This window comes from Macaca nemestrina, chromosome 18, assembly GCF_043159975.1.
Source record: "Macaca nemestrina isolate mMacNem1 chromosome 18, mMacNem.hap1, whole genome shotgun sequence".
Classification (NCBI taxonomy): Eukaryota; Metazoa; Chordata; class Mammalia; order Primates; family Cercopithecidae; genus Macaca; species Macaca nemestrina.
In genome coordinates, this window is record NC_092142.1 from 27,106,165 (window position 1) to 27,118,426 (window position 12,262).

Consider the following 12,262-nt stretch of genomic DNA (forward strand, 5'->3'; position numbering starts at 1 on the left):
CTAGGAGTTTCCCCAGTCTCTTCTCTCTGAGCCTTCTGCAGGCAAGCAGTGATGCTGGACCCGTTTGATAGGTGCACAAACTGAGGCTTGGGAAGGCGGGATCCAGGGTACGGCTAGCCCTGCCAATAGTTCCTTCACTTATTCATTCAACAAACCTTTCACCAGTGTCTGTGATGGACCATGCACTAGAGTCGGGGTCCTTTTCCCCACTTCATTCCTATCTCCTTTCTTGATGTCTCGTGATCATCAGACCCCTGGGTACCTCCCATTGGGCCTGTTGAGGTGGACCTGGCCAGGTCCAGCTGACAGATTCTTGACCCCACACCTGAATCACCTGATCCCTGTCCTGCTACAGCCTTGGGAGCCCTGAGCCTGGGTGGCTGAGTCCTCATCTCCCACCTTCCCAGCATGAAGTGCCCCCACCCCCAACTGCTGCTGGCACTGACCCAAGGGTGAGGGTGTGACCAGCAAGAGAAGAGGGTGGGGGGCGCTTGATGCGGGCAGACCTCTGGCAGCCCCTCCTGCCGATTTCCGGACAGTTGAGGCAGCCACCTTCAGCACAGGCTGTGGGGGAACCAGGCGCCCTGAAGACTGGGTGACCTTGGGCAAGCATGTGGCACTTCCCAGAGAAAATGACAGAGAGGGAACCTCTCTGCAGCTTGAAGGGCGGTTGGAGATGGAATTGGGCAGGAGAAGCATCCAGGTTTGCTCTACCCATTGCTGAAGGAGTTCATTTCCCCCCAGTGGGGGTTGTCAGAAGCCCAGGGCTTTGTCACATACCCCACAGGCAAGGCAGTGGAACCGGAGGCTGAAGAGCAGAAATTTGAGTCACTGTGACCAGGGCAAATCATGAGGAGGCCAGAGGAGGACAAGGAGCAAGACCTCCCCTCCTCACTAACCTGCAGTGGCTCCCCATGGAGTCCAAAATCAAGTCCCTGAGTCCAGACAGTGATAGCTCCTGCAGCCTGGCCCTAAACCACCTCTCCTAGCCCATCTCCTCCGTGTCCTCTGATTCTCTCCCTCCGTCACGTGCTCTTCCCCCGACCTGAAAAGCCCCACTCTAGGATGGCTCCGGAGCAGTTTTCTGCCTCCACCTCCCTTTTTGAGCTGACCTGAGCTGGCATGTAGTAGAGAGCTGAATTTGATTGGTTGGTGGCTTGGTGGCTTGGAGGTAGTGGCGTGTGTCTACATGTGCAGTGAGAGTTTTTCTCCACATCTAGACTCGGCTCCAGGAGACGGGAACCAGGTTTGTCTGGTCCACACTGCATCAGCATTGTCTAATTCAGAGCCCAGCGTATGGTCGGGCACGTGCTGTAAAATACAGCCTATAGACGATTTTTGTTGGGCCAGTGTATTTTACATGTTTGCCTTTGTTGTGAGTGCTAAAAAAAAAAAAAAAGTCGAAGGGAGGCAATTTCACATTCAAAAGCTGATTTTTGGATCTTCTTGAAAAATCAGATGATGTGGCAAACCCAGGCCACAGCGGGAGAATGACCACCTTCTTTAGACAGGGCCCATGCCTTCCAGTCCACCCACAGGCAGCCCATTCACTCCCTTAGGCCACCTCCTGGACCCTGAAGCTGGCATCTGGGTTTGCAGGCCCAGAAAAATCTTTTTTTTTTTTTTGTGAGACAGAGTTTCGCTCTTGTCGCCCATACTGGAGTGCAATGGTGAGATCTTAGCTCCCTGCAACCTCCAGTCCCCCGGGTTCAAGCAATTCTCCTGACTCAGTCTTCTAAGTAGCTGAGATTAAAGACCCAGCCATCACACCCAATTAATTTTTTTTTTTTTTTTTTTTTTTTGAGACAGAGTCTCGCTTTGTCGCCCAGGCTGGAGCGTCATGGCGCTATCTCGGCTCACTGCAACCTCCACCTCCTGGGTTCAAGCAATTCTCTGCCTCAGCCTCCCGAGTAGCTGGGATTACAGGCACCTGCCACCATGCCTGGCTAATTTTTTGTATTTTTAGTAGAGATGGGGTTTCACCATCTTGGCCAGGTTGGTCTTGATCTCCTGACTTTGTGATCCACTTGCCTCAGCCTCCCAGAGTGCTGAGATTACAGGCATAAGCCACTGCACCCGGCCACACCCAACTAATTTTTGTATTTTTGGTAGAGACGAGGTTTCACCCTGTTGGCCAGGCTGGTCTTGAACACCTGACCTCAGGTGATCCACTTGCCTCAGCCTCACAAAATGCTGGGATTACAGGCATGAGCCACCACGCCCAGCCCAAAAAATCTGTTCAGTGGGCAACCTTCGTCTGTATGTGTTCTGCACTCACTGGTGTTCCCTCCCACCCCCATGGTCAAATTAGAAGGTGCACAGAGCGGTGTCCATCCAGGGTCTAAAGGGCTACGTGGTGAAGTGAGCCTGAACTTCTCCAGCCTGGTTCCACTTTCCGCTCTTGATCCCGTCTTGCACCCTTACCCCTAAACTAGTGACATCCAGCAACCAAAAACCTGTTTTCTCTGTCCCACTTGCCCCATATGTCCCAGGGACAGCAAACTCGAGTCCTTCCCTTCCTCTTCTGACCGGGTTCTAGGTGCAGGTCTTGCTCAGGACTCTTGGGGCAGGACTGCTGTCCAGGGTTCCATTCACCCCTCTGACCAGAGAAGAATTGGATGAAAGCTTCTTGCAGCTGTAAGTTTCTTCCTTCTAACTTTCTAAGACTAAGTCCAAGTTGGTCTAAGTTTTGGTCAGGCGGGAGAGCTGGGGGCCTAAATATAGGAGTTACTCAAAAATATTGGCCAGGTGCAGTGGCTCATACCTGTCATCCCACCACTTTGGGAGGCTGAGACACGGGGATCATTCGAGGTCAGGAGTTCAAGACCAGCCTGGCCAACTTGGTGAAACCCTGTCTGTACTGAAAATACAAAAAATTAGCCAGGCGCGGTGGCATATGCCTGTAATTCAAGCTACTAGGGAGGCTGAGGCAGGAGAATTGCTTGAACCCAGGTGACAGAGGTTGCAGTGAGCCGAGATTTCAGCACGCACTCCAGCCTGGGTGACAGAGTGAGAGTCCGTCTCAAAAGAAAAAGAAAAAAATTTGTCATTTCCTAAACAGAAATGGAACTGGTGGGCGTTGTGGAGTAGCTGGGCTGGGGGCCAGCAGCAGGCCCCTGTCACTGGGCATGGCTCTAGAAGGGAGTGCACCCTTTTTCTGAACACAGGTCTCCAACAGCCTGAGGTCAAAGGAGATACCAGAGCACCATGGTGGAGAGCTCAGGCTCTGGACTCTGCCTGGACCTGAAGCTCACTGTGCTGCTGTGTGACCTTCAGCAAGGCACTTACCCTCTCTGGGCCTCAATGCCCTTGTCTATAAAACAGGAATAATACTGTCTTGCAGGATCATCCGGGGGATTAAACAGGCTAAAGAATGAAAGGGACCTAGGACAGGGTATCCCATATCAAAAGTGCTCACTAACTATTGGCCCTTATTAAATGGGGCGTCGGCAGGTGGGTGACTGAGCCTCCACAGTTACACTTCCTTGGGAGCTAGTCTAGGGAGGCAGAGGCTTCTGGCTCTGTCCTCAAGAAAGGGAAGGGATCTCCGGGAGGCAGGATAGCATTGTGCCATGGAGCTTGCCCCTGCCCCGGGTGTGGGTGAGGGTGGAGGCCCTCCCTGAGGCTCTCCTAGCACTCTGCCTGAGGGCTGGGAGCGTGGTTTTGTGGTTAAAGCCCTCCTCCTTCTCAGCCTATGCTTTCCACGTGAGGCGCCTGCTGCCTTATGCTGGAGACTTTCCTGGAGACTTTCTGCCCCAGGAGGATGGGCCCCAGGCCAAAGTCTTCCCCAAACCACCCCTCCCCTGCCCCCCTTTCTGCTCCCCCTTTCAGGTCTCAGGAAGCGGTGGCAGCTAGGCCTGGAAAGGCCAGTTAAAGTCCTGTCTCCTCCCCAGCCACCCTCCCTTCACCCCACCGTTGCCTGGCCACACCTGGAGAGAGAACAGGTCCAGCTCAGCCCCACCTTGGGAAACCATGTAACATCAGAATTGGAGAGGAAGCAGTGGAACATCTCTTAGTGTCGAGTGCCCAGTGCTGGACAGCGTTTTCTCATGTAGCCCTGAGGACAGCACCGTGTTAACCCCAGAGTCAGGATTTGCACCCAGCCCTGTGGGCCACCAAAGGTTTGTGTGAAGCCAGCAGACATCTGAGTGCCTGGGTTTGAAGCCCACCTCCACCATTCTCTGGCTGCGTGACCTTGGGCAGGTCAGTTATCTCCTGGGCCTCAGTTTCCTTTGACGTAGAATGGAGATAATAATAGCTGCCACTTCCTAAAGTCGTGAGGATTAAGTGGATCTGTTGCAGATGAAGAGCTTGAGCGGGGCCTGCTGCTTAAGCGTTTGCTCTGTCCTGCCCTGCCGGGGTATGCAAATAAACCGATCCAGGCCCGGGGACCCGCTGTGACCTCGCACTGCACTAGCACTCCTTCCGGCATGGCTTTAGGCAACCACAAGAGGGGCCGAGGATGTTCCAACTGCCTTTGGGCTTTGGGATGGCCCCAAGGGGCTGGGAGATGGGGCAGGGGTGGGGCTGGAGGGGACCATCCTCCTTTTCCTCCTGATCTGGGCCCAGAGAGGCTGCACAGTGCTGGGCCCCCACTGCCTCCAGGGCAGCTTTTCTGGGTCTGTTTGGGCCCCCCACCATAGCAGGAAGGGGTTTACCTATCCATGAGCATAACTTGTGACTTTCTGAGCCAGGGTTCAAGGCCTTGCAGAGAGGAGACTTTTCCGCCTTGCGAGCTCAGGTGCCTGCCAGCCCTGACCCTAGGTGTCTCCAGGAGGCACAATGGGGCCCGCAGATAACCCAGCTTAGTGGTAAAAAGCACAATCCCTAGATGCAGCTGTGTGACCTTGGACAAGGTGCTTAATCTCTCTGTGCCTCAGGTTCATCATCTATAAAAAAGGGGGATGATATTAGTACCTGCCTCTTAGGGTCATTGTGAGGAGTCAAAGAATGAACGTAAAGTGCCGTGAATGGCACCCAGTACCCATTAAGGGTTTGTTGTTCGTTTTCTGCTCAAAGCCCTGAGCAGAAAGGGAAAGTTAGCCCCATCTTTACAGATGGAGAAAACTGGAGGTGTATGGGTGAAGGTGTTTCCTCAGGGTTCCGTAGCTGGGATTTAGGGAAGAGTCTGCCTCCCTTGATACCATTCACACGTGGTCCACAAGCCAAGGCCAGTCAAATGGACCTGATGGGACCTCACCTGGGCTCCAGGGCTAGATTTCCTGCCCTGTGGTTCCACTCACACGGGGCCATGGCAGTGAGAATTGTGCCAGGGAAGAATCTGCAGCTCTGGCCCCAGGCCTCCCTGAGAACCTCTAAGCTTCCCCACCCCCTCCTCAGCCCCACTCCAAGGACAGTGTGCAACACTGCCACAGCTGGCCTTGGAGTTTCTGAGTCACTTTTCACTTTTCCAGGCTAGGCTGGCTTCAGGAAGGGTTTGTTCAGGTCTGCATCCCGCCCTGCATCCAAAGGGTTTGTTTGGAGTGCATCCCACTTGGAGTGGAAGCCAGGTCCCCGCCATGGCTTCGGAGGCCCCGAATGACAACGGCCATCTCTTCTCACCTGTGCTCTCATCTCCTGCCCTTCACTCCCTTATCCCTGTGCACATAGCAGGTCCCACCTCTAGGCCTCCACACAGTGCCCTCTGCCAGGAGAGCCCGCCCACCACAGTGCCCGTGTGTGTGCAGCCTTCTCCATGGGCTGGCCTCCCACCCACAATTCCCTTGTCTCTTTCCCTGCTCTGCTGTTCCTTGAGGACTTCTCACTGCCTGACACACATCTGCTCATCTTTGTCATTGTGTGCCTCCAAACTAGAATATGAGCTCTTTGAGGGCAGGACAGTTTGTTTGGTTCACGAATGTATTTCAGACCCAAAAATAGTACCAAGCACATAGTAGGTGCTCAACAAATACTTTTTTTTTTTTTTTTGAGACAGAGTCTTGCTCTGTTGCCCAGACTGGAGTGCAGTGGCCGGATCTCAGCTCACTGCAAGCTCCGCCTCCTGGGTTTATGCCATTCTCCTGCCTCAGCCTCCCAAGTAGCTGGGACTACAGGCGCCCGCCACCTCGCCCGGCTAGTTTTTTGTATTTTTTAGTAGAGACGGGGTTTCACCGTGTTAGCCAAGATGGTCTCGATCTCCTGACCTCGTGATCCACCCATCTCGGCCTCCCAAAGTGCTGGGATTACAGGCTTGAGCCACCGCGCCCAGCCAACAAATACTTATTGAATATTTTGGAGCCAGATAGATAATCTCTATGTGACTTCTTAGCTGTGTGACACAGGACACATCACTTAAGCTTCCTATCTTTTTCTTTTTTTTTTTTTTTTTTTTTTTTTGAGATGGGATCTCACTCTGTTACCCAGGCTGGAGTGCAGTGGTGCCATCACAGCTCATGGCACTTTTGACCTTCCAGGCTCAAGTGATCCTCCCACTTCAGCCTCTCGACTAGCTAGGACCACAGGCTCATGCCACCATGCTCGGCTCATTTTTTAAAAATTTTGTATAGAAATGGGGTCTTGCTATGTTGCCCAGGCTCATCTTGAATTCCTAAGCTCAAGCCATCTGCCTGCATTAGCCTCCCAAAGTGCTTGGCTTGCAGGTGTGAGCCACTGTGCCCAGCCAAGCTTCTATCTCAGAGTCTCAGTTTCCTGAGCTGTAAAGGACGTAAGGGGAATAATAATAGCTTCTCCTGAAATTGTCGTGAGGTTGAAATGAGTCAATATATGTACAGTGCTTATACTTTCAGTGGCTCATAAATGTTGGCTATTACTAATAATACCCTAACCCGCACTGTTATTTTATTATTTCACTTTACTGAGGATGGGGAAATGGGGCCATGGAGACAGTAAGTGGCAGATCCAAAGCTTCCAGGCTAGCAGTGGCGGTGAAAGCCTGAACCTGAACCACAGGCACCTAGGCTGGGCTGTCTTCGGTCCATCCCAGTGTAGGAGCTCAGAGAGGCGAAGGAGGTGAGGGCTGCAGCTGGAGAAGGGCCCATCTCTTCTGGGGCCTTTGCTCACCCAGCCATCTCACCAGAGACCACCACTTGCCCACTGGTAGACATTCAACTCAGTCCCCTTGCCTGTCAGCCAGTGGTGGGCACCCACAGTGCCCAGCATCCTCCATCCTGTTAATACCCCTGAGTGCTGGGCCCCCTGCCTCACCCAGGCAGCCAGGCTGGGAAGACCTCCCCAGCTCATCCCACACCCCCAGGGGCTGCCCCAGGCCCCGCACCCTCCAGTAGCCAGAAGGATAGGACCCAGGGCGCCTGCCTCCCACAGTGCCTCACTGGGGAGAGCAGGAGAGGCTGGAGAGCCTGTTCCAGCTCTGGGCACCAGCTGCAGGAAGGCAGCGTCACAAGCTATTAATAGCCACCAAAGATGTGCCCCAAGAAGGGGCGGACTGTGCACCAGCTGGGAGGGGAGGCTGAGGCAGAGGCCGGAGCCGAACAGGAGTTCACAGCCCTGGGAACCCCAGGCTGCCCCTGGTGGGGAGGGCAGTGAGGAAGAATGTCCAAATGTCTGCAGCTTGATCTCGGGAAAGTCTGAACTCTGCCTCCCAGGCTCCCCATGTGGGAAGTGGAGGAGCAGGGTCAGGTGATCCCCACAGTGCCTTCTGGCTCCAGTGGATTCAGGGGTGAGATTCAGCACAGCCCAATGGCCTCCATCTACAGAACAGAAAACGAAGGCACAGTGAGTGGAAGGCCTTCCCCAGGCTCACCTGCAGAATCAGTGACAGATCCAAGGTCCAGGCCCCTCTGACTAGCAACTTCTTACTGACACCCACTTTGTGCCCCATCCTGTTAAATGAGCATTCCCAGCCCCATTTTACTGATGGGCAAACCGAGGCTTAGGCAGGTGGCACAAACTGCCCAAGGTCACACAGCTATGAAGGGATGGAGCCAGGATTTATACCCCGAAGGAAAGACAAGGAGGGGATTTGAGAATATTCTCCTCCTTCTCCTTGTGAGCCAAAATAGAATGCTTGCTGGCATCTGTATTTGTGTTGAGGACCAAGGGGAGGAAGAGGCCTTATCTAGAGGCTTGTAGGCTCCCAGGAGCCCTATCCCTGCTGTTGTGTGTAGAAGTATGCATGTGCTACATGGGACATTTTTCAGGGGAGAAGGTCCTGAGCCTCATGGTGCTCCATGAAGGCAGAACTACCAGCTTAGCTCATTTCACCCACTGGATAACTGGAGAGAAGGAGGGGCTGGCCAGGGCTCCCTGGGACCAACAGCAGAGGCCGAAATTTTTCCAAGCACCTCACTAGCCTGGCTTGGTGCCCCCCACCCTCTGGCAGTGAATAGAAGAGTCCACAAGTGAACAGATTTCTGCACTGGAGTAAACAAAGGCGAAGGTCGGGGACGTCCTTCAGGGAAGGTGTTATAAGGCAGAGAGCCAGGCTGGTACACCCACCTCAGGACACAGAGGGAGGCCTCCACTTTGGGTATGGTGTGAAGGGGGCTCCCAGATTCCTCCCCCTCTTCCTGAGCACAGACTGGCCTGCTGTGGGAATTCAGGGGGCAGTTCTCTAGCCCTTCTCTGGGGGTGCCAGGCAGGTAGGCAGGCAGGTGCAGCCCCTCCCTGGCACTTTCCTCTGGCACTGTCTGATCTCCTGGTTCTTTTTACTCCCCAGACCCAACTGGATTGTACCTGGTAGGAATTTTCATGCCTACCCTACCCCTTTTCACCTAGTTCCTGCCATTCTCCTCAGAGGTTCATTCATTCATTCAATAAATATTTACTAAGTGCCTTCTATACTCCAGGCACATGTTAGCAGCAGGAGGATACAGCAGTGAACAAGACCAGACAGTAAAATCCCTGCCCTCCAGCTGCTTAAGTTCTAGTGAGGAAAAGAGACAGTCATAATAGATGTCAGAAGTTGGTACATTATATAATACATGAGAAAGTGATACATCCTACCAGGAAAAAAATAGAGCAGGGGATGGGGGGTCGGGAGTGCAGTAGGGTAACTCTGGTTGAGAAGGTGTCATTTGAACAGAACTTGCAGGAAATGAGCCGTGCTGTGGATATCTAGGGGAAGATCTGTCCAGGCAGAGGGACTTGCCCCCAGATAGGGGGCTGGCATGTTCAGGGAACAGTAGGGGGACCAGCGTATTGAGCAGAGGGAGGGAGAAGATGAGGAAGAGATAGGCCAAAGAGTAAATGGAGGGCCATGGTAAGGGCTTTGGAACACAATGAGAGCCAGTAGAGGCTGCTGAGCCTGGGAGTAAGGGGATGCTCCCTGGCAGCTGTGTTGAGAGGGCTTAGAGGCAGGGACCAGTTAGTAGGTTGCTGTGGTAGCTGAGAAGTGACTGATGATGGCTCAGAGAGGTGGGAGTGAGTGGAGAGTGACCAGGTTGGGTGCTGAGGTGGCTAAGCACCTTGCTAATGTCTAGTGTTGATTCTAGAGTTATTTTATGCAAATACAAATGAGAAACCTGTTCTTCTCACCATTTCTTTTTTTTTTTTTTTTTTTTTTTTTTTGAGACAAGTTCTTGCTGTTACCCAGACTGGAGTGCAGTGGTGCAATCATAGCTCACTGCAGCCTCGAATTCCTGGGTTCGAGAAATCCTCCCATTCAGTCTCCTGAGTAGCTGGAACTACAGGCACATGCCACCACTCCTGCCTGCTTTTCAAAAAAAGTTTTGTAGAGATGGGATTTCACCATGTTGCCCAGGCTGGTCTCAAACTCCTGGGCTCAAGTGATCCTCCCTTGTTGGCCTCCTAAAGTGCTGGGGTTATAGGCATGAGCTACCACACCCACGATTTTCCCCCATTGCAAGGTAGCATATTAACTACCTGGGACTGTCTGGCCATGTCCCAAAGTGACACCGAGGCCCAGAGAGGGTGAGGGAGCTACTGACAGCTGCTGTGTTTCACCAAGAAGCAGCCCCTTCCTACTTGGCTGGGAGAGGTTCAGTGCCACAGCTCTGTGGGATGGGATGAGGGGTGTTGGGCACTCTCCAGAAATTCCAAACACACTCACCCTTTAACCTAGCAAGCCTGTTCCTAGACTTTATCATACGGATTCACCTCACGTGGCAAAATGACTTCTGTACAAGGCTACTGATTGTTTATAGTAATAGCAAAAGGTTAGTCACGACCCAAGTGTCTGTCATTCAGAGTTTGGTTAAATGAATGGCAGTACATCCGTATATGCCTTTCAAGCCCTGGGGGCCTTAGTTCCAGTTCTGCGGCAGTTCCTTCGTGCCTGGCTCCCTATCCTCCTGGAACCTCCCCCAGCCTCGCAGTTAATGCTGGACAGGCCTGGGTGCTGTCCACGCCTGCGGTGCTGAAGACAGTGGAGCTGGAGAGAGGCAGGTGCTGCGAACCAGAGACTGAGAATAGAGAAGGGGAGACAGAGCAGGGGGACGTTCAGGGTTCAGTCTCTGGCTCTGCCACTGAGGAGCTGAGTGACGTTGGGCAAGTTGCTTAACCCCTCTGATCCTCAGTGTCCTTATCTGTAAAATGGGGCTGCCATGAAGATTGATTGACAGCAGCAATGTAAAGCCTCAGCACACTGATAAAATAAATGGTAATTTTTTTTTTCTTGAGAGGGAGTCTCACTATGTTACCCAGGCTGGGGTGCAGTGGCACCATCCCGGCTCACTACAATCTCCACCTCCCGGGTTCAAGTGATTCTCCCACCTCAGCCTCCCGAGTACCTGGGATTATAGCCACGCACCACCACACCCAGCTAATGTTTGTACTTTTGGTAGAGATGAGTTTTCACCATGCTGGCCAGGCTGGTCTGTAACTCCTGACCTCAAGTGATCCACCCGCCTTGGCCTCCCAAAGTGCTGGGATTTCAGGTGTGAGCCACCACATCCAGCCAATAAATGGTAATTTTTACTCTGTCATTTCAGAGACAGTGAAGCATAGTGATTAAGCTTTTGGACACTGGAGTGATGGTTCCTGGATTTGAATCTTGGCTCTGCCACCTATTGGATGTATGATCTTGAACAAGTGACATGACCACTCTGTGCCTCAGTTTCCACATCTGTCTATCGGGGTTAATAATAGTCTCTGTGTCATAGGACATTGTGGGGATTAGGTGAGTTCATTTACATGAGGCACTTGGTACGTGACAGGGGTTCTGTGAGTGTCAGCTATTTATCATCACTTTCCTCCCTGTTGGCATCATCAACCTATTCTAGCACCCCCAGCCTCTCTGTTCACAGCGGCCGCTGTTACTCACAGCCACCCCCATCTGTACTGCACTGTGCTGGGGCTGGGGCTGGGGCTGCTGGAGGGAGACAGCACCTTGCCCTGCGATGCCCTGGCTTCTAGCCCAGCCCTGCCCACTGACTTCCTATGTAACTTTCGGCAAATCGCTGTTCCCCTCTGGCCATCAGTCTCTGTGCCTGTGAAATGGAACTGATGATACTTTGTGCAGGCCCTTGGGAAAATAGCTATGTGCCTACAGGGTCACATTCAGGAAAGCCAAGATATAAAAAGTTACAATTTCCCAAACACGTAGAGAATTATTCACCCAGCGTTTGTCACACCCTGGCTAAGTGCTGGGAATAGTGAGATGATGAAGGCATAGGGCTTGCTTTCAAGGAGCTCTTGGGTTTCTTGCTGGGTTGTTAATCCCCTTCAAGGCCTATTCAGGCGCCACCTCCTGATTTAGGAAGCCACCCTGATCCTCATTGCCAGGGCTCTGCTTGGACATATTGGAGCCCTGACCATTGCCCTGGCCTCATGGTTATGTGTGTCCATATTTTACCTGCCTCTCTGATTTGTGGGCTCATTCCCACTTGTCTGTTGCATTGCTCTAACATAGGCACCCCATGCCAACACCCCGCACAGTGCCTGAGCCCGAATAGCTTGCAAGTTACATAAACTCAACTCAAACTAGCTGAATTAAGCCAAGAAGGAAGTATATTGATTCATGAAACAAATGTTCAAGAGTATAATTGGCTTTAGGCATGCTTGGCCCCAGAACTCAAAGTCATCGGAAATCTCTCCACCTTTCTCTCCTCTCTGCTTATATCTTTGTTGCTTTATTCTCAAGTGGGCTCTCCCCTTCCCCCATGATGGAAAAGCCAACCCACAGAAGCGGCACAGCTGTGTCCTGCAGCTTTGCAGCCCAGGGTGAGAGGGTCCCTCTTTCCTGATGGCTGCACCAACAGTCCTAGGGCTAGATCTCGGTGGGTCACCTTTGGTCACTTGTTCATCTCTGAACAAGTCACAGTGACCTGGCAGATGGGATCGATCTGCTGATTGGCCAGGCCCTCCCTGCAAAAGCATACAGGAG

General features: G+C 52.7%; 1 protein-coding gene across 3 annotated transcripts in view; it reads left to right on the plus strand.

The window, feature by feature from the left end:
• Positions 1-12,262, plus strand: part of LOC105482858 (SH3 domain binding kinase 1) — a 67,076-nt gene that overhangs the window by 35,384 nt on the left and 19,430 nt on the right. Inside the window, exon 1 of one of the 3 annotated variants that reach the window (XM_011743229.3) lies at positions 4,126-4,203. The exons of the other annotated variants lie outside the window; for them this stretch is intronic. The gene's annotated coding sequence lies outside the window, so the exon portion shown is untranslated. Of the gene's footprint in view, positions 1-4,125; positions 4,204-12,262 lie in introns of those variants that run through there. 3 annotated transcript variants of the gene reach the window in all.